The sequence below is a fragment of the Hibiscus syriacus genome, unplaced genomic scaffold (genome assembly GCF_006381635.1).
Source record: "Hibiscus syriacus cultivar Baekdansim isolate YM2019G1 unplaced genomic scaffold, ASM638163v2 tig00110879_pilon, whole genome shotgun sequence".
Lineage (NCBI taxonomy): Eukaryota > Viridiplantae > Streptophyta > Magnoliopsida > Malvales > Malvaceae > Hibiscus > Hibiscus syriacus.
In genome coordinates this window covers 693,193-720,896 of record NW_024062895.1, presented here as the reverse complement: position 1 = coordinate 720,896, position 27,704 = coordinate 693,193, and the positions used below count along the sequence as shown (strand labels likewise).

The window sequence follows — 27,704 nt, the reverse complement described above, 5'->3', positions numbered from 1 at the left end:
CAACGCGAAATAAAAATCGCAACGCGAAACCAAAATCGCATTGCGATTTTCATTTCGCGTTGCGATTTTTATTTCGCGGTTGCGATTTTCATTTCGCGTTGCGATTGTCTGGTCGCGATAGTCATTTCGCGTTGCGATTCTCTCGTTGCGATAGTCATTTCGGCGTTGCGATTCTCATTATCTCGTTGCGATTTTCATTTCAACCAAAAGACAAAAACAGTGTTGCAAATTTTAGTTTCAAGAATAACTACTTTTATGTTTATTGTTTTGTTTTTGGTATATCTTGACAGTGTAATTTTGGTATATCTAACTTGGTATGTTTATTGTTTTTTTGTAGAAATTTTTCGGCTTCATTGACATTAAGGAATAAAGTTAGCCTAGCCACTACAATTGCTTCGAAGCTTTCATCTGCACAAAGAAAATTTGAAGAAACCTGTTTCGGGCCATGGTGAGAGTACAGCATCCGGGTGGAGATGCTAGTTTGACCCATTTGTGGCTTCAGACCATGACTAGCGATCTACCCGACAGTATACAACGTGGTGAGGAAGAGATATGGTTTTCATTTTCCACCGGCGTATACTTGTTTTGGGCGGAAGGAGTTCTCTAATCACTGGTCTACGATTCGGACACGATGATGTAGGCCGGTACACTCGTCATATCACCGCCCATCATGGTTATCCAGGGTTTTTCCTGATGAGTCAATAGAGAAGCCGAACTTACACGTCGACGACATGAAGAAATTGTTTAATAAGAAAGATGATTTTACTCGGATGAATGACGTCGATGTTGTCCGAGTATGCCTTCTACTACTTTGTATGCCGGCTTTTTAGGCAGAGAGGCCAGACAACCTATTCCTCAGGAGCTAATATATTGGTAGAGGACCTAAATGCATGGAATCTGTTTCCGTGGGGTTCGTATATATGGAAGCTACTTGGACTAAGTTGTCGTCTGCCTTTGATGACCGCAAAGTTTGGGGGCGATGGGTCGAAATACACTTTGTCAGGCTTTGTTTGGGCCTTTAAGGTAAGAATTTCTATATAATGTTTTTAAAATTATAATTAATTATTTAACAATTACTAATGTTTGTTATTATATTGTTTGTAGATTTGGATATTCGAGGCTTTCCCCAGCATGCGGACATATGCATTAAAATCCTCAGATGATATTCCTAGGGCTATTTCCTGGAAAGGAAATGTATGTTGGATTGGGAAGACTTAATACCATATGCGACAATAAATAATGTAAGTTAACACAAATACTATCATATATAAACAAGTTATTAATAGTAGACGTTTAACTTTGTTTTAGTTTTTATATTTTTAGGAGGCCAACACTCCATTAATGAGACTGACACCCACGGAGGCTGAGCTTGCCACTGATTGGTGGCAAGCTAGTCAGCGTTTTTTTGATGGCACGAATGATGAGCAGCCTCCACTTCCTCCACTTCAAGAGCCATCACCTCACCCAGAGCCATCACCTGATCGACCCGACTATACACCTCTACAACGAGAGCCATCACCTATCCCGTCACATCATCGAGTCTCTTCTCCACCATCACCTCATGATAGGCGACCGACAAAGATGCCACGACTTCTATCTCCCTGTTCTCCACCTCCACGGGATGAGTCAAGGGAGTTACGTGATGAGGTCAATGCCTTGCGTGAGGAGATCGGTACTCTACGCGATAACGATGGTGCATGGCGTGTGGAGGTGTCTACTTTACGTGGTGAGGTTGCCGCTCTACGTGAGATGGTAGTATCGTTGCAGAATGAGGTTCATACTCTACGCAACGAGGTAAGTTTAAGATTTCCATATTTAACTTGATGATAAATTTACTCGTAATTTCACTTAAATTAACCATTTCACTTAGATTGCTTAGTAAATTTATTTGGTTGCTGCCAAAAACTGCTAAACTTTTTACTTTAACACTGTGAAGTTAGTATTTGTCTTTGTTTTGTCTTTTGGTTGAAAGTTTGAATATATTATCTTTGTTTTCACTGTTTAAATATCATGTCTATTTATTTACTGATATTTGTATTTTTATTTAGCGGACCGATAAGGTGGATGCTTTACGTCGGGTTTTTCTTGCACGACAGAGTTCACGTATCAGACGGCGTGCACGTGCTATTAAGTCTCCGTATACCCCAATAGTGCGAAGACACCGCAAGAAGAAGCCCGACTCGCCTATCATCCCTCAAGAGTCCACTCCTATCGTTGAAGAGGCCCCTATCATTCCTCGAGAGTCCCCTCCCACCGTTCAAGAGGCCACTGTCATCGTTGAAGAGGTCCCTCCCACCATTCAAGAGCCCGATTCACATGGCGTCATATGTAGGATTCTTGAGAAACCCTCTGACGTGCCGGACATGATGGATTCAAGTTGGCTCTCGTATGAGTTACCGGGCAGTACCATACCGGTATCTGAAGAGGAGAGAAAACAACTACCGGACACAATTCTGGATAACACCCTTTGAGCTAAGACCACAGTTGATTTTTATCTACATGAGCGAAGCCAGGGGTGTTTCACTGACATATGCAAGCTCAATGATGATATCTATTTGTTGCTTGATCGGTCTTGGTGGGGCGTATTATTAGGGGTCGAAGACAATGGCTATTTCGATGGAGGGGTAAGTCTTATATTTTTCTTATATTTTCATTTGATTATTTTTTTTGTAAATTTATGTAAGTTACTAATATATGTCTTTTTTTGTAAAACAGCATATCGATGCATGGGTGTCACGTCTTCTAATAATTAGGAAACTTAAGGAAAATAAAAGAAATACACGGTATACAATTATACCGACGTCTTTTAACGCCGTTCACTTGAAGAATCAACGAGATGAATCATTTGCGTTGGGCAATGGACAAGCTAAACTTTATCCTGCATGGTGGGAGGTCGATAAGGTTAGTGTTTATTTTAGATTGAGTTTAAAGGTATTCATAAATAAGTGCGCAAATGAATGAATTATTACTTATGATTGCAGGTGTTTATCCCTGTTTTGGAACGTAACCATTGGCTTCTCGTCGAGCTTCAGATCCCATCCCTTAAGGCAATAGTATATGACAGCATGATAAATTACATATCATTGGCTGATTTAAGAGATATTATTAAGGGATGGAGCTCTTATTTGGCTAAATACTTGGATGCGATAAATTATTGGACTCGTTCTGGAAACAAGAAGCCAAAGAAGCTCAATATTACAGTTAGCAGAGACGAGACCGCACCACAACAAACGAAAGGACCCAGAGGAGATTGTGGTCCTCTCGTATGCTTGGCGTTGGACCGTTTGATCACAGGAAGTATAAAGTATCTACCTCACACCGATATAGATAGAGCTGCAGTAGGCTTGTGGTTTCGACATTATATGGCTAGATCGATATATACGAGACGCTGTCTACCTGCATCCGCATTATAAAAATGTCCATAAACAATTGGTATGTTTATAGGCTTGTGGTTTGAAAATGTTTGGTTAAGTACCTAGAATTCAATAATTTGTTGTTTGTAGGTTTTAGATGTGTAGAAAGTGTTGTTTGAGCAAATGTTTGGTTTATGCAGGTTAATCTCAGAAGTGAGCTGCGTGAAAATGATGTATGGCTGCAAAAGTTGATTCAATAGTAGAAGTGTTATTTTCTCTAATAATGATTGCTTATTTTTTGATTGTTTAATTGATTTGTAAAAGGTGATTTGTAAAAGTTGATTTGTTTAATTGATGTTAACATAATTCTTATTTGTGCTTGTTTAATTGATTGAAATGTAATGGTTGATTTTGTTGATTTCAATCTGCATTATGTTGAAGGCAAAAAGTACTATCGCAATGCGAAATGAAAATCGCAACGAGAAAATGAAAATCGCAACGCGAAATTAAATTCCCTCGTTGCGATTTTCATTTCGCATTGCGATTCCCTCGTTGCGATTTTCATTTCGCGTTACTAATACATGCCTAACTGAAAATGTTAAAAGTTCACACATAAAATCTACATAATACAACGTTTGCATTTAAAAATCACCTAAGTTAACAGTCCCAAAAGGTGAAGCCAGTTGTGATTGGGATTTTAAAGATGATTGCGATTTTGATTGCCTTTTTCTTGACACCATATGAGATTTGGATTTTGATGATGATCCATATTTTGTAGAGGAAAAGATGATTGTGATGGCACTGGTGATCCACATGTCAACCTTGTATGACCACTTTCCTTGCACCGACTACATGTCGATCTCTTCTTCTCTTCACCCTTAGACGGTATACGATCGTGACTTTTTGGTCGGCCAGGTAGCCTTGTGTCCATGGCTGGTGGCAAAACTGTTTGTAAGTCATCTGGTATGTCCCACTCAGAAGGATGTGAAATAGGGTAGACAATCTCGGCATAAGTCTGTCGATATACTTCTGTAGTGTAGCAATCCATAGCGTATGTGCTTGAATCATCTTGGTTTAGATGAAGAGCAACTTTTATAACATGGCCACATGGATAACCAGATGTTTGCCATTTCATACAACTACACGTCCTTGCATTTAGATCGACAAGCCCATTTAAGTTATTATCCAGTACTTCAAACAAAGTGTTTGAACATGGTTCAACTCTCCATGACGTTGACTTCACAACACGTTTCGTTATCTTTTTTTCAGTCCATGGTGTAACACGATGTTCCAATGTTCCTGTAAATTTAAATAAATAATACTTAGTAAAATATATGATAAGTTACGAATTCAAAGAAATAATACCTGCATGGTTTCTTTTCTTGTAGTACCACTGTTGAATAGAGGCTCGAAAAAACTCCATTAACATAGTAATGGGTAATTTCCGGGAATGACGACTTAGAGCGTTAATTGATTCTGCACTATTAGACGTCATGAAACCATATCTTGCTCCAAGTTGATGTACTCTTGAACATCTTTCAAACCCGACATCTTCTAGTGTTTGAGCACACTGAGGCAAAACACGTCTTAAACAGTTTATATGCTTATTGAAATCCACTTCCCGATAAGCCTTTACAGCCTTCCAGTATGTCCATTTGTGCTTTTTTATACCAGCAGACCTTGATTTTAGATTTCTATACAAATGAACACCACAAAGTCCATGAAAAGCATCTGGGAAACACCTTCTAACAGCGTTGTCAATTGAGTTTGCCCTATCGGATATGATTGTCAGATTACTAATAGGACCTATGCAATCCCTAAGATGCCCCATAAACCATGTCCATGAATCAGAGGTTTCGGATTTGCCAACCCCGTAAGCTATTGGCAATATCCCATTGTTAGCATCCATGGCTACTGCTAATAAGTTTACTCCAAGGTATCGACCTTTCAAATGTGCTCCGTCAACTATAATAACTGGGCGCATGCAAGTAATAAACGAACGAATCTACAAAATAATGTACACAAGAAATATAATCATTTAAATGTGAAATGCATGTAACTAACAGAAATGAGTCAACATAATTATATTGATTTACTAACCGCAGCACCAATGGCGATAAACAACAACTCAAAGCGTCCATCTCTATCTGTTTTGATATGAGTTACCGACCCAGGATTTTTCAGCTTTAAATTGTGACAATAAGCCGGCAGTTGGGCAAACGATGCTTCTGGCGACCCCTCAACAATTCCAAGGCATAACATTTGGCTCTCCAAGCTTGAGAATATGATATACTAATCTTGAACCGAGCATTCATGTCAGTCATAATTTCATGTCCCCGATATACCCTACCATTCAAAAACATTAACTCAGCCAGAAAACCACCCAACACCTTTTTGTTTGCCTGTCTATGGTGAGGAAAAACTTGGGTTCTTGAACATGTATGTTTATAAATAAAAGTCCTAACTTGAAACATTGCACAATCTTTTATCCTCTTTGCAATCATACGCCACGTACAGTTTTTGTCAATCGTACACCTTGTTTCGAAACGATCTTTGCTTGATTTGTTAACTTTTAGTTGATAGCCATCTTCCACACATTTCGTATACAAAGCTATCTTCAAGTCTTCCTTTGTATCAAAAAAATCATCTTTCTTGATACGAATAACTTTTGTGTAACAATCAACTGCTTTCTTTGCCAACTCTTCTTCCGGTAACTGAAGTAATTCTGGCATATTCCAGTTATACTCCCGTGGCATTTTCTTTTCTTCGGGGACTTTTTCTTCTTCTTTTTCTTCTTCAGGATTATATGAATTACAGAATGGATGTTCAACATGTTCATTCACAGTCGTAACTTCCTCCTCATTATCATCAACAACATCTTCCTCGGCAACGGGTGTTTCATCATCAAATTTCAGGTATTGACCAATATCAAAATCATTACACGCAGGGTCTGTTTCTTCTTCTGAAACATCATCAAAATCCGTGTATTGACCAATATCAAAGTCCGGGTATTGACCAAGATCAAATTTCGAATACTGACTAGTACTCACAATTTTTTCTCTTGGCTCATCATCGTCTAATTGGTCAATACGAAAACCGAAATTTGGTGCTGAAAGTTGATTTGGATTTGGATTAGAGAAAGGCTGTGTGTTTTGAGACCCACTTAGTTGATTACTACTGACCCAATACTACTTCTAGGTTCAACAACATACAATGTAACATCATCACTTGAAACATTAATGTAAGCAATGAATCGTTCAACATCTTCATTGTCGGTTAACAAATAAACTTTACCATTTCTCTGATAAGATAGCCTAAATCCACTTAGGGGCTCTAAATTCAATTTCTTTGAAACACGTAACATTAGGGTTTTATAAGTTAACTTCTTTAATGACAGTTTTAGTTGAAGATTCATGGGTAAAGGCATATATTGTAAAACACCATGAACATTCTCCCATGACCCTCCAAAACACAAATATATCCAAACATGACCAACATTAGATGATTTCATGGTTGTAACTAAACAAACGAGATGCGAAACTAAGACCTGTTGCCGGATGGGGAAGGATGTCGTTGGATATTGGAACAGATGTCGTCAGAGAGAGTGATAGATAGAGATGGAATGAGTTGCGATTTAGGGATTTAGGTTATGAGTTGTTGCTGCTGCGTATATATATACACAAAAAATTTGGCTTGCGAAACTAAAACCTGTTACGAACTTTGAAACTCGCATTGCGATTCTGTATTATCTCGTTGCGAAAGTCAGAATCGCATTGCGAAAGGCAATCATTTGACCATCGCAATACGAAATGCAAATCGCAACGATAGAATCGCAATGCGAAATGAAAAAGGCAACGAGGATTAACATGCATAAACTTTTAACAATTATTATTGAATTCTAGGTACTTAACCAAACATTTTCAAACCAAAAGGAGTATATATGTTAACCAATCATTTGACTATCGCAACGCGAAAATGGCTATCGCAACGCGAAAATGGTTATCGCAACGAGAAAATCGCAATGCGAAATGAAAATCGCATTGCGATTTTCTCGTTGCGATTTTCATTTCGCATTTCGATTTTCATTTCGCATTGCGATTTTCTCGTTGCGATAGCCATTTCGCATTGCGATAGTCTGTTTTGCCTTCAACATAAAGCAGATTGAAAATCAACAAATCAACTATTACATTTCAACACAAATTATTTACACATCAATTAAACAAATCAACATTTACAAATCATCTTTTACAAATCAATTAAACAATCAAAAAATAATAATAATTCTTATTTCTTCATCAATTATTGAATCAATGAATCAACAACTTTATGACCCCGTACATCCATTTCACGCAGCTCACTTAAGGATTAACCTGCAGAAACCAAACATTTGCTCAAACAAGACTTCCTACACATCTAAAACCTACAAACAGCAAATTATTGAATTCTAGGTACTTAACCAAACATTTTCAAACCAAAAGGAGTATATATGTTAACAAAACTTGCATTTGACTTACCAATTAACAATGGACACTTTCATAACGCGGATGCAGGTAGGCAGCGTCTCGAATATATTGCTCTAGCCATATAATGCCGAAACCACAAGCCTACTGCAGCTCTCTCTATCGGTGGGAGGTAAAAACTCTGTGCTTCCCGTCGTCAAACGCGCCAAGCAAAGGCATACGAGAGGACCACAATCCCCTCTGGCTCCCGGCGATTGCTGTGGCGCGGTCTCGTCTCTGACAACTGTGACATTGAACTTCTTTGGCTTCTTGTGTCCAGAATGACTCCAATACTTAATCCCATCCAAGAATTTAGCCAAATAAGAGCTCCATCCCTTGAAAATATCTCTCAAATCAGACAGTGATATGTAATTGATCATGCTGTCATACACTATTATCTTCAGGGATGGGAGCTGAAGTTGGACGAGAAGCCAGTGACGACGTTCCAAAACAGGGATAAACACCTGCGATCATAAGTAATAATTCATTTATTTGCGCACTTATTTATGAACACCTTTAAAAAATTTAAAAAATAAACACTAACCTTATCGACCTCCCACCATGCAGGATAAAGTTTAGCTTGTCCATTGCCCAACAAAAATGATTCATCTCGTTGATTCTTCAAGTGAACTGCGTGAAAAGCCGTCGACATTATTGTATATAGTGAATTTTTTTTATTTTTCCTAAGCTTCCTTATTATTAGTAGACGTGACACCCACGCATCGATATGCTGTTTTACAAAAAAATACATATATTAGTGAATTACATTAATTTTTAAACAAATTAATCAAAATCATATATAAGACAAATATAAGACTTACCTCCCCATCCAAATAGCCACTGTCTTCAACCCCTAATAGCACACCCCACCAAGACCGATCAAGCAACAAAAACATTTCATCGTTGAGTTTGTTGATGTCAGTGTAACACCCTTGGCTCCGCTCATGTAGATAAAAATCAACTGCGGTCTTAGCCCAAAGGGTATTATCCACAATTGTTTCCGGTAGTTGTCTCCTCTCCACTTCAGATACCGGAAGGGTACTAGCCGGTAACTCATACGAGAGCCAACTCTCATCCATCATGTCCGGAACCGGTGGGGGTTTCTCAATACTTCGATATATTACCCCATGTGAATCGGGCTCTGGAATGGTGGGAGGGACCTCTTCAACGATGACAGTGGCCTCTTGAACGGTGGGGGGGAATCTTGAGGGAGAATAGGGGCCTCTTGAACGATTGGAGGGGACTCTTGAGGGATGACCGGTGAGTCAGGCTTCTTCTTGCGGAGTCTTCGCACCATTGGGGTGAACGGAGACGTAATAGCACGTCCACGCCGTCTGATGCGTGAACTCCGTCGTGCAAGGAAAACCCGACGTAAAGCATCCACCTTATCAGGCCGCTAAAAAAAATTAATACATAAATCAGTAAATAAACAGACATGATATTAAACAAAGACAAATATGTTTCAAACTAGCATTGTATTCACCCAAATCATTATTCTATCATAGTTCACAAAATGCTCAGATAACATTCCAGAAGTAAGCACTTATATAAACATTTAAAAGGACAACATATATAAACATTCCAGAAGAAGAATAGTTTACTTTCGCAACAGGAAACTTAAAATCGCAACGCGAAATGACTATCGCAACACGGAAATGGCTATCGTAATGCGAAATGAAAATCGCAACGACAAAATCGCAACGCGAAATGAAATCGCAACGCGAAATGAAATCGCAACGACAAAATCGCAACGCGAAACACAAATCGCATTGCGATTTTCATTTCGCGTTGCGATTTTGTCGTTGCGATTTCATTTCGCATTGCGATTTTGTCGTTGCGATTTTTATTTCGCATTGCGATAGCCATTTCCGCGTTGCGATAGTCATTTTCGTGTTGCGAAAGTAAACTATTCTTCTTCTGCAAATTGAAACTTGAATGGATTGCATTACTTCAACCAAAAGACAAAAACAAAACCAAAAACAAATACTAACAAAAACAGTTTAGCAGTATTGGCAGCAACCAAATGAATTACGAGTATGAAAAATCTTAAACTTACCTCGTTGCGTAGAGTATGAACCTCATTCTGTAACGATGCTACCATCTCACGTAGAGCGGCTACCTCACCGCGTAATGTAGACACCTCAACACGCCATGCACCATCATCTTTGCGTAAAGTACCGACCTCCTCACGCAAGGCATTGACCTCATCACGTAACTCCCCTAACTCATCCCGTTGAGGTGGAGGTGGAGAACAGGGAGATAAACGTCGTGGCATCTTTGCCGGTCGCCTATCTTGCGGTGATGGTGGAGAAGAGGCTCGATGATGTGACAGAATAGGTGATGGATGTCGTTGTGGAGGTGTATAGCCGGGTCGATCAGATGATGGCTCTGGGTGAGGTGATAGCTCTGGGCGAGGTGATGGCTCCCGAAGTGGAGGCTGCTCATCAACCGTTCCATCAAAAAAACGCTTACTAGCTTGCCACCAATCAGTGGCAAGCTCAGCTTCCGTGGGTGTCAGCCTCTGTAGAGGAGTGTTGGCCTCCTAACAATATAAAAGCTCAAACAAAGTTAAACGTGTACTAGTAATAACTTGTTTATAAACATATGGTAGTATTTATGTTAACTTACATTATTTATTGTTGTATACCGTAGTAAATCTTCCCATTGCAAGGTCCGTTTCCTCTTCCAGGAAATAGCCCTGGGAATATCATTTGAAGTTTTTATTGCATATGTCTTCATGGCGGGAAAGGCCTCAAATATCCAAATCTACAAACAATATAATAACAAACATTAGTAATTGTTAAATAATTACTTATAATTTTGGAAACATCATATAAAAATTCTTACCTTAAAGGCCCAAATAAAGCCTGTCAAAGTGTATTTGGAACCATCGCCATACAAACTTTTTCGATCATCCAAGGCAGACGATAACTTATTCCATGTAGCTATCCATAAATACGAGCCCCACGGAAACAGGTTCCACGCATTTAGGTCTTCTACCAATTTGATTAGATCATTTGGAATAGGTTGGCTGGCCTCTCTGCCTAAAAAGCCGGTATGCAAAAGAATTAGAAGGCATACTCGGACAACGTCGACGTCATCCATCCGAGTAAAACCATCTTTATTATTCAAAAATCTTGTAAGATCTTCTACGTGTAGACTCGGCCTCTCCAGCTCAGGAAAAACCCGGGATAGCCATGATGGGCGGGTAATGTGTCTAGTGTACCGACCTACATCATCATGTCCGAAGCGTAGACCGGTGATTAAGCAAAACTCCTCCCGCCCAAAACACATATACGCCGGTGGAAAATCAAACCATATCTCTTCATCACGACGTTGTATAGTCTTTGGTAGATCGCTAGTCATGGTTTGAAGAAACAGGTGTGTCAACATCGCATCTCCACCGGGATGTTGTACTTTCAGCCATGGCCCGAAGCATGTATCCTCAAACATTTTTCTTTGTGCAGGTGAAAGCTTCGACGCAATTGTTTTGGCCAGGCTGACTTTATTTCTCAAGGTCAATTGAGCTGAATAAAAGTTCTACAAAAACAATAAGCATACTAAATTAGATATACCAAAAACTACACTGTGAAGATATACCAAAAACAATAATAAACATAAATAGTAGTAGTTTATTCTTCAAACTTAAATATGCAACACTGTGAATTTCGTATTTGTCTTTGTTTTTTGGTTGAAGTAATGCAATTCATTCAAGATTCAATTTACAGAAGAAGAATAGTTTCTGAAAATGAAAATCGCAACACGAAAATGACTATCGCAACGAGAGAATCGCAACGCGAAACTAAAATCGCGTTGTGATTCTTGGTTGATTTAATAAGCAATCTAAGTGAAATGGTTAATCTATTATTGAAATTACCAGTAAACTTATCATCAATTTCAATATGAAAAACCTAATAATAATGCAAAAATTTCAAAAAGAAAATAATTAAAAAAACTAACCCTCGTTGGTTGATTTGGTTGATTTTCCATTTCTGATTGTGAGGGTGGCTCTGAGAGATGGAGATAGACGGATTTCGCCAGAGATGGGGACGGATTTCGTCGGAGATGGGTGAGAGAGTGAGAGATGGAGATGGGACTGAGTTGTGATTCTAGGTTTTAGGTTATGAGTTGCGATTACGGGATATACTGTGGACAGTTCAGTGTTCCAATATATTAATATTCATGTTTGGAATTTAAAAATAAAATACTTGGCCAGGATACTAATGGTGCTTTGAAAATCTCATTGCGATTATGTATTATCGCGTTGCGAAAGTCAGTATCGCGTTGCGAAAGTAAGTATCTCGTTGCGATTTTTTATTATCGCATTGCGATAGTCAGTATCGCATTGCAATTTTCCCAATTCGCGTTGCGATTTACTTATTCGCATTGCGATTTTCCCAATTCGCGTTGCGATTTACTTATTCGCATTGCGAATTAGGAAAATCGCAATGATACTATAGACCATCGCAACGCAATTTTCAACTATCGCATTGCGAAAATGCAACGCGAATTTGCGATAATGGAGATCGCGTTGCGAATTAGCGATCGCATTGCGATTTTGTTGGTCATTTTGGCAAATCCGGAAAAAGTTGGTTAAAATCGTATATTATATGGGATTTTTGGTCACTGAGGTTATTTTCTCAATATATTATTTAATACTGGTAAGGATTAAAACATAATAAAATAAAATTCAAAAACTGAATTAAAATGTTCATAAATTAATTTCAGTGACTAAAATGAATAATTATAAAACTTGGATGGCTACGAAAAGAATTTAGCCATACGCGAAATTACAGATATACCCCTCCCAAAACGACGTCGTTTGAGGAGGGGTATAAATCCCCAAACGGTGGGCCAGCTCTCTCATTCTCCTTTCTTCCTTCTCTCTCTCAAACGAGAGAAATTTTTTTCTCTCGCTTCTCTCTAAGTTTCCCTCGCCGGAGGGAAACCGGCCACCGTTGGCCACCCTGTTCAGGCTCCGATCGCCGCCGCCGGCCGTCGTCTCCGGTGGCCGGAGATTACCAAATTACACCAAATTAAGGATTTGAGCTCCTAAAGGCCAATTCCGACCTCCTTTTACCCTAAATCTCCTTAGATCGACCTAGATCTAAAGTTTTTTTTACCTTTGACTCTCGGTTTTCCGACGGCACGAGGAGGCTCCGATGACTGCAATTTCCTCGATAAGTTTCTCTCTTCTCTTTTCTTTAGATATTTGGCTGTTGGGTTGTTCTGTGTTGGCTTGCTGTGGTTATCCCTTCCTTTCGTTTTCTTCTTCTTTTTTTTTTCTGTTCTCTGTCTCTCCTTTGTTTTGCAGGATCGGGTGGCTTTTATAGCCACCACCGAGCCATGCTCGGACCGGTCTAGAGGGGGAAGTTCGGTGAGTCACCGAGCTATGTGGTGACTCACCCCATAGCCGTGACATGTGGGGAGCAGTTGGCCTTCTGGAGGCTTCTGGCGAGGGCGTCATTGGTGGTGGCGACAGCGGCGGCCGCGTGGTCCCTAGGGTATCATAACCCTAGGGTTTCTTGTTGTAAAACTTTGGACCGTTGGATCTTGCCAGATCCAACGGTGGAGATCGTCTGGCGGCTGGGGATGAGATGGAAACCCTAGAAGGGTTCTGCTAAGTATGGACTAGATTGGGCCGGTTTGTTGTGTAAAATGGGCTTGATTATTGGGCTCCGGGTTTTGTAATTATTTATTATAATATATATATATTAATATTAATAAATAATAAATAATAATAATACTAATAATAATAATTTTAATAATAATAATAAATTTAAATGAAAAAATTGATGTCTACAGCTACCCCTCTTTGCTCATCCTTGTGTTAACAAGAATAGAGCAAAGACGAAAAAGACAATAATTTTTTCATTTGGCTTCTTTTGAGCAGGATGGAAATGTTGAAAACATCATGCACTGAAGGGCTTACAGATGACCTGAAGGTTTTTGAAAACATCAAAAAGCTCCCGAAGGCTTTTTGGAAACATCATGCACTGCAGGACTTACAGATGACCCTAAGGCTTTGAAAACATCAAAAAGCTCCCGAAGGCTTTTTGGAAACATCATGCACTGTAGGACTTACAGATGACCCGAAGGTTTTTGAAAACATCAAAAAGCTCCCGAAGGCTTTTTGGAAACATCATGCACTGTAGGACTTACAGATGACCCTAAGGCTTGAAAACATCAAAAAGCTCCCGAAGGCTTTTTGGAAACATCATGCACTGAAGGACTTACAGATGACCCTAAGGCTTTGAAAATATCAAAAAGCTCCCGAAGGCTTTTTGGAAACATCATGCACTGAAGGACTTACAGATGACCCTAAGGATTTGAAAACATCAAAAAGATCCCGAAGGCTTTTTGGAAACATCATGCACTGCAGGACTTACAGATGTGGGAAATAGTTTATTAAGTAAAAAAAACTAAGGAAATCGTTTTCTTACTTTTCAACAATTTCATTTTTAAAAAAGATTGAATGAGAAACTATGGAAATCGTTTTCTCATTATTTTTCAAAATAACATGTTGATTGGGTAACATGCCCCAATCTCAAGATAAGGTTGTTGGAAATAGTTTACTAAGTAAAAAAACTAAGAAAATCGTTTTCTTACTTTTCAACAATTTCATTTTAGAAAAGATAAAATGAGAAACTATGAAAATCGTTTTCTCATTATGTTTTTTTTTTTGAAATAACATGTTGATTGGGTAATATGCCCCAATCTCAAGATAATGCTCATTTTTGTGGATTACGTCCATCTATTCTTCAGATGTTTGCGTGATTCCTGTATTTACGGTTTTGAATACCTTCTTCTTGTAAGGTATTTCTTACCATGAATCTTCTTGTTCTTCTGAAGATCTGTAAAACTTCATGTTTGAATGCACTCAGATGTATCAATGTAATGCATTGTCTATTGTGCAAATGATGTTCTTATGAATGCATGAATGTTGATGCAATCTTCATTTGACTTCAAAGTGGTGAACTTGGTCTTCCTTCACTTCATCATTTATTGCCAGGTTTACCTCTAGATATCAGTGTAGAAACTTATGCTATCAAGCTTGTATTTCTGCAGAATCATCTTATCAACTTGTATAATGGTGCCTTCTTTGCTTCATTTAAGTCTTAGAAGAAATGTTTTACTTGTGGAACTCTTGTCGTAGTCAAAATTATGACCCTGATGCCCCATTTTGTCTTAGATAAAACCAACTTTATTTGCTTGGACTTGTGTAGAAATCCCATAAAGCTTTCATCTTTGAAAAGAGAATCTATCATCTTTAAAAAGAGAATCTATCATCTTTGAAGAGTGTAGATGTAGATATATGACTCAGCGGGGATTGATTAGGGGAGTAGAGTCTGTTCTGATTTGACTCTTGAAACATATCATAAGGAATATTTATTCCAATTCCTTTCATGTTTCCACATTTAATTGGTTCTCGAACAAGGTAACTTGAACCATATCATGTCGAGATGCTTAACCACAACCTGTCGTTCAAATAGTTTCTTGTTGTTAAAATTTCAGCTCTCCCTTATGTGGAAAGAAATCTTCATTATATCTTACTTCTAATCTTGGGTTTGAAGAAGACAAATTTCATCTTGGATCAATAAATGGAAACTATATGATCGTAACATTGGTTCAGCATCAGAATCGCAGGTTCGTAAAACATTTGACAGTGCATTTATCCTTTCCTGTGGCTTCTGCTCAGATGTTCGTAAAACATTTGACAACACATTCATCCTTTTTTGTGGCTTCTGCTCAGATGTTCGTAAAACATTTGACAACACATTCATCATTTTTTTGTGGCTTCTGCTCAGATGTTCTCAATCATTGATAACACATTCATCCTTTTTTGTGGCTTCTGCTCAGATGTTCTCAATCATTGAAGCTCTTTGCCTAGTGTTCAAAGCTTTTGAATGATGTCACAAGACCATTTGAGAACAAAAACTCAGTGGGGATTCAAGTTTAATGTTGGTATGACCAAAAAGTTGGTCAAATTCACAAGATATGCTGGTGTCGAATTGAATAGGAGACACTAACTGATCTTGATATCATCTCGGGCAAAGACAAATGTGATACTGATCACGTTTTCTTCTATAATGATCTTTGTAGGAAGTAGAAACACATCAACTATAGGATCTATGTACAGAAAAAAGGTTCATGAAATTCTTGGTGCTGGAGATGAAACGTACGTGATAAACCAAAAATAGATAAAAACTCAGTTCAGCCTGGCTAACAATAATGACCCAAGTAACAACGAGAAATGTTAATATATGTAAGTCGAGCTTCTCTCTTCAATGTCATCAAGTAAAAAACTGATGTGAAAAACAGCTTCATAATCCCAATAGTATGGTTGAAACTATTTGCTAGGAATCTCAAAGAAATATTTTCAATTATCACCGACACACAGAATACAAATTCAAGGCTGAGATCTTGAGGAACTGAACCCTGGATCGAGTAGTCTGCCTGGAGATCATCTTTATTCATGCAACCGTAATGTAGCTTAACAAAGAACATACTATCATGAGACATACGGTTTAAGAAGATTAGGTATTTGAAAACATACTTGTTGAGTAAACATTTGTTCAACAACATGATCATAATGTAATTGCCTGATGAACGAAGCAATTATGTATAGTCAGCTCGACTGTCACTGTTTCACCATTTTCATTCTTCATATCTTTCTGTCTCATTAGAAATATTTGTTCAAATCAATGATCTTGACACAGGATGATATGGGCCTTCAACATGCCCCAACATTTGCTAATATGAGCGTTCAAAATATATCAACATTCTTGATTCTGATTGAAATGGGGTTTCAGCATGCCCCAATATTTGCTTCTTGTTAATCTGAGCCTTCAAAATGCCCCACATGGATCTGTCTGAAGGAACCTTTAAAATGCCCTAACATTTGCTGATACAGATGCTAAAAGTATGCTCAATATTACTTCTTATTGAGATGAACCTTCAAAATGCCCAAATATTCATATTGTTATAAGCCTTCAAAATGCCCCAATATCCTATTTCTGGTTGAAATAGGTCCTCAAGATGTCCCATATGAAACATTTCTGTCTGAAATGGGCTTACGATATGCCCCAATATTCTGCTTCTGGTTGACTCTCAATGTCTGTTTGACTTAAATATTATGATCCCCACGAGGTCTAATTTTGACAATACACTGTTGTATTTGTGGCTTTATTCATGCCCCAAATCTGTTTATCTTGAATACTCTCATTCTGGTGTTACTGAACAGTAATGTTGTCAAGTAACTGGAGAAATTCTCTTTATGTTGTCATAAACTTAAGAAGTATTCAATTATTCATTCCAGGTTGACACAGTGGCTTATCATCTTTCAGTGAAGGTCATCTCTGAAATATACTTTTATGTGGGAAATAAACCAATTTATGCGAATAGTAATCTGATGCAATGGCAAGATTACATATACAGTGGTACAGGCTTATCAAAAATCCGCACCCATGCAACATGTTGATTCTGATAACAACTCATCTGATTATGAAGTGATTTTTCAGGATGATTTCACAGATATTGATAGTTTTTTTCTGATACCGAGGAAATCCTGAATTCTGATTCTGATGAGGAGAGTAAACTATTATACTTGACAAAAATGAGATTCTCAGAGGCTGAGGCTTCAATAGACATGGAGAGATGTGGTCCAGATTCATCACTTACAGAGTTGATAGATTTTATATGTGCTGCTCAAATGGCTAAGGCTGCTGACGCACTTCTTTCAGGAGAAGATAGGAAGTCATTATGCAATGACCCCAATTACAAGCAAAGGCGAAACTCGGGCTATGATTTTTGAAAAGGAAGAAACAGAGGAAGCTTGAAAAGAAGCTTCTTAATGAAGACGATCATGCAATTCATCTTTCAATTCCAATGATTAGTTTTAGGGTTCATACCAAATCAGATCAGATAACTCAAAGAACACTTCCAGAAGATGCTATTGGATCTCCTTATTTCTACTATGAGCAAATTCATCTTTCAAATCCAATGATTGGTTTTGGGGTTTATACCAAACCAGATCAGATAACTCAAAGAACACTTCCAGAAGATGCTATTGGATCTCCTTATTCCTACTACGAGAACGTGACACTTACTCCAGTTAATGTTTGGACTGGAATATCACAATACTTATTCGATGTAGAGCCAGAATTTGTAGATTCGAAGTATTTTCATGCTACTACACTGAAAAGGGCTATATTCATAATTCTGCCAATTGAGAACACATTTTCTCTTATCTTGTTTTCTCCACGCACTATACATGATATTTTTCCATTGACGAAGAAATGATGGCCTTCCTGGGATCCAAGAACAAAGTCGAACTGTTTACAAACATGTACAGGAAGTGCCAAATTGACAGAAAGGATCTGTAAGGCTCTTGAAGCTTATGACGATGAGCTACCTTCGAGTGTCCAGAAGTATGTTCATGATGAGTGCTGAAAATGGAATCTGGTATGGGTTGGAAGGAATAAAGTTACTCCACTTGAACCTAATGAGGTGGAAATGCTTCTAGGTTTCCCTAAAAACTATACATGAGGAGCTGCTAGAGACATGTTCTCTAGTGATATCAATGTTCTGTCTCTTTTCTCTAAAATCAGTGATGCAGAGGTTGCCTTCAACTGTCTTGGCATACCTTTAAAAACAGATGTGCAAGAATTGAATGATGATCAGTTAGAGAAATTGATGAGTAGATTTGGCGGATTCGACCTTGTTGTCAGTAGCCTCCCGTGTAACAACCTTACCGGAAGCACTAAACATCATTGTGATGGGCTTGAAGATTTTTGTTGGTGCATTTCCTTGCACTGATTGTCACAATGACTGTCTCTTCTGCTGCTCCAAAATACACACTGCCATATCCCACTCTTCCTTAACCATGGAAAGGTTTAGTTGATGGTAAAACTGGTTATCTCAACTTTTGGAATCCTGTACAACATACAAGTGTAGAATCTGTTCCAATGTCTTATTATGTGCTATAAGTTCTCAATTTCAAATTCAACAATCTTCTGAAGGACATAATGGATATAATCCTGACAAGGAAAATAATCGGCATGGAAGAGGCAGCAATGATGCATCAAGACTTGAACCAGTATCACGGTATAACCAGAGTGCAGATGGTGGACTTGTTCATGGCTCTATGATGTAATCTTCTAGAGAACATGAATTGATGGTTGGGGAAAATAATATGTCTGGTGATGCTTATCGCCCTCAACATGAAATAAACGATAATCTTTCCTGATGGATTGCTAATGATGTCATAGAAGAGTGTCACAAGTTCAATTCTCCAGACTTTCTGGCTTCTTGGACCACTTGCCCTCAAAAATGTGAAGTGCTTCATTATTCTGGCCTCGTTCGTTCTTTTTCTACAATAGAGGTAGAATAAGCAACAATTGCTTCAAGGACCTTCCTCATTTGAGACTGTCCTGTTTAAAAATGTTTTTTCTCCTTTCTTTATTGAAGAATGAAAGAATTTTGTAAAGTATTACCCCTTTCAGGTTCACAATATAATCAAATCATAAACAATAAGTTTAATGAATATCCAATAAATCAACTACACTTTTAAATCATTCAAAAATCATAGTCCTATGGCAAGTGTCAAAATTATTGACTGATTTAAGGTGTAGGTGGATTCTGGTAAAGTAGGTTCTTTTAAGTTGGTTCAGTATGTCGCTTCGGGCTTCCACTAATCTTGAAGAAAAGGTTGTTATGCTCATCTTGTAGAGATACTTCTCGTTTCCAGAATCTCAGGAACGTCTTTGGGATGTGCGGTGCTCCTTTTAAGAGCTTAAAATTGTCTCTTATGTCGTTGTTGCACCATTCAATATTCGAGTCGCCTTTTAAGGTTTTCAACTCGAATCCTCCTTTGGTTCTAAAATATTATTAAAAAATTTACATCTTGAACCCCCTTTTATCATTTTTCATATCATGCATTAAAGATTTTAAAAACCAATTTTGCAAATAAAAATCAATCTTGAGAGGCAGAATGAATTTTGAAGATATTGTCTTTTACTTAGAAATCCATGTATGATTAAAATGGACTTTTCAGGTACGTAACGTAGGTCATGGCTTATGGTTACGAAAGAAAGGAATAAAAAGGCCCAAATAAGTGTTTAAGGGTAATAAAACCAAGGATCAATTCATTTTGATGCCATCAATCTTGCCTTGCTTAACTTGGATCTGCTTTGTTGGAGATTTTTCCATCATCTAGATCCCTCTAGACTGCCAAATTTTGGATTCATTTCCATTTTCTCATATCTCCAGCATTTCTTGCTCTTCTTGTTTGTACTTGATCAACCTTGTAACTTGAGGCTCAATAAGTCACCCATCTTGATTCAATTTTCCCTTTTTTTTTCTTCTTTCTTTGCTGGATGAGTATAATACTTCAATTGCTTTGAGCACCTTCTTTTCCTTTTGCATTTTGGAGGTTTTCCATTATTCTTGATTGGATTGATCTTCAAGCACTCTGTATTTGACATACTTTGTAGTTCAAAACTTTCATGACTTCATGGAAACTTGTATTCGTAATAAAACTGTATTGACAATCTTTATTCTTGTGAGCCAATATCCTTTACCTTGCCCCCTAATGTAGAGGGTGATCCTTGGTTAGGGTTGAATTAGAAGAAAAATCATTCAGGCTCAAGTGGGGACAACAAATGATATATATATATATATATTAAAGGATAAATGAAACAATGTCGTTCATCATCTCATACACAGAAACCTTTGTAAAAAGAGGTATCTACAGAGGGATGAATATTCAAGATTAACTTTATTTACATGAAAAAATGTAATTAATGCATGATATATTTATTTCAATCAATCACTTTCCCCTTCTTCTTTGAGTATGCCCTAATCACTCGAAATTATCATCAATGAGTTGATCCATGATGCCTCATCTCGTCTCTTCTTACAGTAAAATTCACAAATAATTGAAAGTTTGGTTCTTTTGAGGTCTTTTGGTTTATGATGGTTTTGTGTTTGGAAGGACAAATATGTGACTTTTAAAGTCATGTATATGGTGTAAGGGATAATATCATAAACCAACCAACTCTATCCGAAAAGGTAAACATCTAGAGTTGATGTCTCAAAAACAAGTAAAGACATTTCTTCAGAATCTCTGTAGTGTCAGGATTTGGTTTGAGTAATTGGCATTGGATGGGATATTGAAGATATAATAATTTTACCACTTGCCAATAGATCTATAACTCTTGAAAAATTAAAAGAACATTTAATCTACTTGATACTCAATAATCTCAAGATTAAAATTTGACTCCTTGCTCATAACCATAAAAGAAACACATATTTATTTATTGTCAAAAGGAAAGGAAAAAAACAAGTTCAAACAAGATGCTGAAAATAGAAAGTACTACTGTGGTAGATAACACTTCCACTTGTTTATACATCATGTCTCCTCTAATGTTGGATGTATATTTGGACCAGGGTCATTGTCCTTATTTGCCCCCCATTTTTTTGATCATTTCTTATGTCGGGACTCTTTTGTCAACAACCATCTCTATTTCTTTCCTCAGTGGCCTACAATTGCCTGTAGAATGCCTTTTTACCCCCAAGTGGAAATTACAAATACTATCTTGATCATAGCTATGAGCAGAAGGGTTTGATGTCACTTTAGTTGGTCTTGGTGTGATGTATTGACCTTTAACCAAATGAGGATACAAGTCTGAAATGGAAGTTTGGAATACTTCCAAAGTTTGTCTTGATCGCATGACTTTCTTTGGTCGATCTGAACAGTTACTTGCTCTTTTTCTTTTGCAATTGCGAAGACTCTGGATGCAACATTCATTCACATGATCAGCTTTTGCTTTTTGATCCGTCAGGCTCCTGGATGTGACTTTTGAATTTTTCTTCACTGATTACATTCTCAATTAAATCTCCACTTGTCACAAGATTCTCGAATTCCTTTGTCGGATTTGCCTGCATCAATTCGAAGAAAGGCGCTGGAAGGGAATCACGAAACATACGTGATATCTCTTCTTCTAACATGGGAGGTTGAACTTGTGCTGCCACTCTTCTCCATCTTAAGGCATATTCTTGAAATCTTTCATTGGTTTTCTTCTTTACTCTTCGAAGATCCATACGTGTTGGAGCTAAGCCTTTAACATACCGATATTGTCCCAAAAATGCATCAGCTAAATCTATCCATTTCTTGATCTGTTCTTGGGTTAACTGATTGTACCAGACTACTGCTGGGTTAACAAGGCTATCATGGAAAGAGTGAATTAACAGGTCATAAGAATTTAAATATCCTCCCATTTTTCTGCAAAACATTCTCAGGTGAATTAGGGGACAACTTGTGCCATCATATTTCTCAAAATCAGGCATTTTGAATTCATGGGGAATAATCAAATCTGGAACCAAGCTAAGCTCTCTTGCTTCTAATTCTTTGTGGGAAGTATCAACACATTTCATATTTTTGATTGCTTCATCCATCTTCTTGAATCTTTCCTCATATTGCGAATAATGAACAAGGCTATTCTTTGGATTCAATTGGGATGCCCCAGAGGGTTTTACCATTTTCGACTCTTCAATCTGATGGTTGCTCTTTATCAATTATCTCTTCTTTATCAGATGTCACATACTGAATAATTTGATTTGATCCATCTGGTACTGAATCTGATGTTTCTTTCCTTATATCCGGAGGTAACCCTGTCAATTGTTCTGGCCACTGGTCTTGTAGTCCCTTATAAGATTGCTCCATTGTTTTCATGATGACAGTAAAGTAATATGAATGATGACCTTGGTTTTACTGTTACAAAACCTTTCATTAATTATTAACATGTTTTTATAATTAAAGTACATGACAGTACTTAAAAAATGTGAAAAATGCATAAATGGAAAAATAAGAATGCAAAATGTGCAATTCAAAGATATAAAAAATAAAAATACAAAATGAAAATGCACAGATACAAAATGTAAATGCATGTATGAAAAGGTGTTACTTAAGAGTGATCATCTTAGAACAGATTTCATTGAACACAAAAGCTTCAGTACATCAAACAAAACTATTACATGTAGGGGACAACTTTTAGTCCTAACTTCAACAAAACTTTACATATAGGGAATAACTTTCCCATTTTCTTCTCTAAAACCAAGTTAGTTTATCAGCTTATGGACCATATTGCTTGTCTAGACTGCAGCTTCTTCCATGACATTCTGGTGTTCTTTCATCTCATATGTCAATTCTCGGAGTTGCTCATTTTCCCTTGTGAGAGAACATTTGTGTTCAAAAAGTTTTTGGACAAGATCTTCATGTATGTTGCAACTTTTTTTTTTTCAGTTTGGTGACCCCTGCTATCCACTCTTCTGGGGTGTTCCCTATGCCAGCATTTTGAAAGGCTTGACTGACCTTCTGGAAATCTTCATGTATGGTTTCCATTTTAGTGCTCAATTTATCGTTTTCAATCTTCAAATGACGTATTTGAGCTTCAAACCTCAGCAAATCTTCTTCTCTCTGGGCGCCCCTACTGATATTCTTACCTTTGAAGACTTTTGGTATTAATCTATCAGGACCCTCGGTTACCGAACTAGGTCGATCATTTACCATAAATTGTAAGGTTCCATGATCCAAAAGACTTTGGACTCGGCGTTTGAAGGCAAGACAATTCTCGATGGTATGTCCTTGAGCTCCGGCATGATATTCAGAATGAACGTTGATGTCATACCAATTTGGATACGGAGGTTGGAACGGTTTTATATAATATGGATCCACTTCTCGTGCTTCAAGTAGCTTCTCATACAACTCTTTATATGATATGAGGATAGTATCAAGATGAGAACCACCTTTTGTCTTGAATTAAACCTGAGTTTTAGATATCGGGAGCATACTAAACTTCGATGATTTCAGGTTACATGATTTCTTCTCTTCTCTGGAAGCTTTTACAATTGTCATCATTTCTTTGGTATCTCCAGATGACTTGTGAATACGGATGATGATTGTCTGTAACTTCTCCAATTGATTAGGATCAGAAGTCCCTTGCATATTTGAGATTGCAGGATTATGTTCATTAAGCTTTCTCTCTTTCTGTGCAGGAATCTCTTCTCTTTTGGCCAAAACATATATTTTATCCATCATCTTGGACATCTTCTCTCTTGTTTCTCGTATCTCCTCTTGATCCTTAATGGACACATGATCTCTAGGTGCATAGCTCTCTTCTATCCTCGGAGTTCCCTCGGGATGTCTTTTCTTGGCCGCATCATATTTTGTTTGATCATAAAACTTTTTGTCCATTTACGATTTCTTTCCAATACGATGAACAGTCTTTCTAGTAAACACCTTTTTGGTTATGCTATGATCATGCAATGCAAACAAAAGAAATGAGAAAAAAATAAAATAGTTAGTACCAACTAATAAAAAATCTATCTATCAAGGTATAAATCTTAACCTCATGCTTTCTAGTTCCATGTTTTGTTAGGAAAAATTAACCTAACCGCATGATTTTTAGTTCGTAGGCATTTATTCAGAAAAAATAATAAATTAAAAACTAAAACTTATTTCTCCTTTGTGTATACCTATGGAAATGGTTTCAGTATTGTCTTAGATTAGGAGAATTTCTAGGGTTTATTATATGCAGGTTTTTAGTTCTAGGAGTAAAGGTACTCGAACTGTCCCTGTTGATGCCCCCTTGGGCTGCTGTTCACCCTTAATCCTAGTCCATCACAGACTAAAGTGGATCAAGTTCAATTCGAGGGGATACATTTCTCTATGCCTGACACGGAGAATAAATTCTCACGAAGACATAGAGCATATGAACCCCGAAAGTTACTAGCTAGGTCTGACACAGAGAATAAATTCTCACGAAGACGTCGCTTTCACTTCCACTTAAAAGGGACAAGATCAATTATAGAGCTTTATGTTATGCAAGTGTTGTGTGTGAGGAGAAATGTTCAAACCTCTGACAGAAAAATAAATAATAAAATACTTACAAATAATGAAATATTAATAAGAAAATATATAAATATTATGAAAATAATAAGTATATAAAAAATTTGAAAAGAAAGAATTATAAATCAAATATATGAATTTTTTAATTTATAATTAATAGAGACAATTTATAATTGATTTTAAAAGTTTGACCGTCCCCAGCGGAGTCGCCAAGCTGTCGTAACCGGTTTTCGTCCGGGCACGAATTTTTTACTTGACGGGAAAATTGATGTGAATAAATGGTTTTGAAAATAATTTGGGAGTCGCCATCGGCCTTTTGGGTCAGGTAGGTCGAATACCTAAGAATTATTTTTAACAGAGTTTTTAAGAAAACATTAATTAAAAGATGAACTGATCTGCGTTTATAACCAAAAATTCTTTCTTTTAATAATAAAAAGGGATTCGTGGTCGGTTACGTTTAGGGAAGGATTAGCACCCCTACAACGCCCAAAATTGGTACTTTTTAATTATAAATTGTCTCTATTATTAGAAATTTAAAAATTCAAAATATATTTAATTCATAATTATGTTATTTCAAATAATTTAAAGAAAATATATTAATATGTATAAAATATTTATTTATTTAGAAATATCAGAAAAGGGCTTCTAGGTGCTTTAAGACAGCTCTTTTCTTCGATATTAATAAATAAATAACTAAAAAAACATTTTTTTCAAAAAAATAATTAATATATAATTTATTAAAAAAATAGGATATTTATTTATTTAAGAATATCAGAAAAGAACTTCTAGGTGCTTTAAGACAGTTCTTTTCTTCGATATTAATAAATAAATATTAAAAATGTAATAATTTTTCATAAAAATGATTTAAATAAATTATAATTTTTATAATATTAATATAAATATATTTATAAGACTAAGATAATAATAAAATAATAATTAAAGCCATAATTAAAATATAAAAGTGATAACAAAATAATATTGTAATTAAATAATGATCAAAATAAAAGAAATTAAAATTATAAAACTAAATATAAAGTATCAAAAATAAAGATAATAATTTGAAATATTATGAAAGATAATGGTTAATAGTGTAATTTAACCTAATTAATTAATACGGGATTAAAATAAAAAATTCTAAACTATAAGGGACTAAATTTGATATTTACCTAAATATATTATTTAATATTGGTAAGGACTAAAACATAATAAAATAAAATTCAAAAACTGAATTAAAATGTTCAGAAATTAATTTCAGTGACTAAAATGAATAATTATAAAACTTGGATGGCTACGGAAAGAATTTAGCCATGCGCGAAATTACAGACATACCCCTCCCAAAATGACGTCGTTTGAGGAGGGGTATAAATCCCCAAACGGCTGGCCCGAAGGGCCAGCTCTCTCATTCTCCTTTCTCCCTTCTCTCTCTCAAACGAGAGAAATTTTTTTCTCTCGCTTCTCTCTAAGTTTCCCTCGCCGGAGGGAAACCGGCCACCGTTGACCACCCTGTTCAGGCTCCGATCGCCGCCGCCGGCCGCCGTCTCCGGTGGCCGGAGATTACCAAATTACACCAAATTAAGGATTTGAGCTCCTAAAGGCCAATTCCGACCTCCTTTTACCCTAAATCTCCTTAGATCGACCTAGATCTAAAGTTTTTTTTACCTTTGACTCTCGGTTTTCCGACGGCACGAGGAGGCTCCGATGACTGCAGTTTCCTCGGTAAGTTTCTCTCTTCTCTTTTCTTTAGATATTTGGCTGTTGGGTTGTTCTGTGTTGGCTTGCTGTGGTTATCCCTTCCTTTCGTTTTCTTCTTCTTCTTTTTTTTTCTGTTCTCTGTCTCTCCTTTGTTTTGCAGGATCCGGTGGCTTTTATAGCCACCACCGAGCCATGCTCGGACCGGTCTAGAGGGGGAAGTTCGGTGAGTCACCGAGCTATGTGGTGACTCACCCCATAGCCGTGACATGTGGGGAGCAGCTGGCCTTCTGGAGGCTTCTGGCGAGGGCGTCGTTGGTGGTGGCGACAGCGGCGGCCGCGTGGTCCCTAGGGTATCATAACCCTAGGGTTTTGTTGTAAAACTTGGACCGTGGATCTTGCCAGATCCAACGGTGGAGATCGTCTGGCGGCTGGGGATGAGATAGAAACCCTAGAAGGGTTCTGCTAAGTCTGGACTAGATTGGGCCGGTTTTGGTTGTGTAAAACGGGCTTGATTATTGGGCTCCGGGTTTTGTAATTATTTATTAAATAATAATATATAATATTAATATTAATAATAAATAATAATAATAATAATAATAATAATAATACTAATAATAATACTAATAATAATAATTTTAATAATAATAATAAATTTAAATGAAAAAATCGATGTCTACAATTAGAATGATTTTTTGGCCTGCTCTTGCTCTAGAGTTCATCATATGCATCACTCTTCCAATTCCTTACAAAGTTCTTACGGGTTTCCGGTCATTTTTCTGTGGTTTAATATTGTTTAAGCTCTGATCAGTATTCTAGCATTCTTTTGTGAAATTTCCTTTACTGGGTTTTAAGTATCAACATTTTTTTTCTGCAGAAAATGGTCAATGGTGGGAGAGTGGATTTCTGGACTTGCGTCAACTTCTCCTTGAAATATAAGAATATGTATAAAGCCTTTTGTAAAGAGCTGGTGGAGACGTGTAACAACAAAGGAATGGTATGGTGTGTTTTTTTGTAGGTGCATATATTAGTTTTTTTTTTAAGTCGAGTAAGGATTGACTTCATTGTCCATCCTTTATTGTAGGAGTTCCGTGAAACTGCTTCAATCGAAATGTGTTCTGCAGCTCCTACTGATAGCATAAATCAAACTCTCTTGAAGATTTACAGGAAGTCTGCTGACGAGAATAGGCCACTTCAATTGTTGATAGTCATCCTACCCGATGGTCCTGATCAAACTGGCCCATATGGTATGAG

The 27,704-nt window shown here is 37.1% G+C and overlaps 1 pseudogene; it reads left to right on the top strand.

Moving 5' to 3' along the window:
• The window catches only part of LOC120144060, a 38,755-nt pseudogene that overhangs the window by 10,256 nt on the left and 795 nt on the right, over nt 1-27,704 (top strand).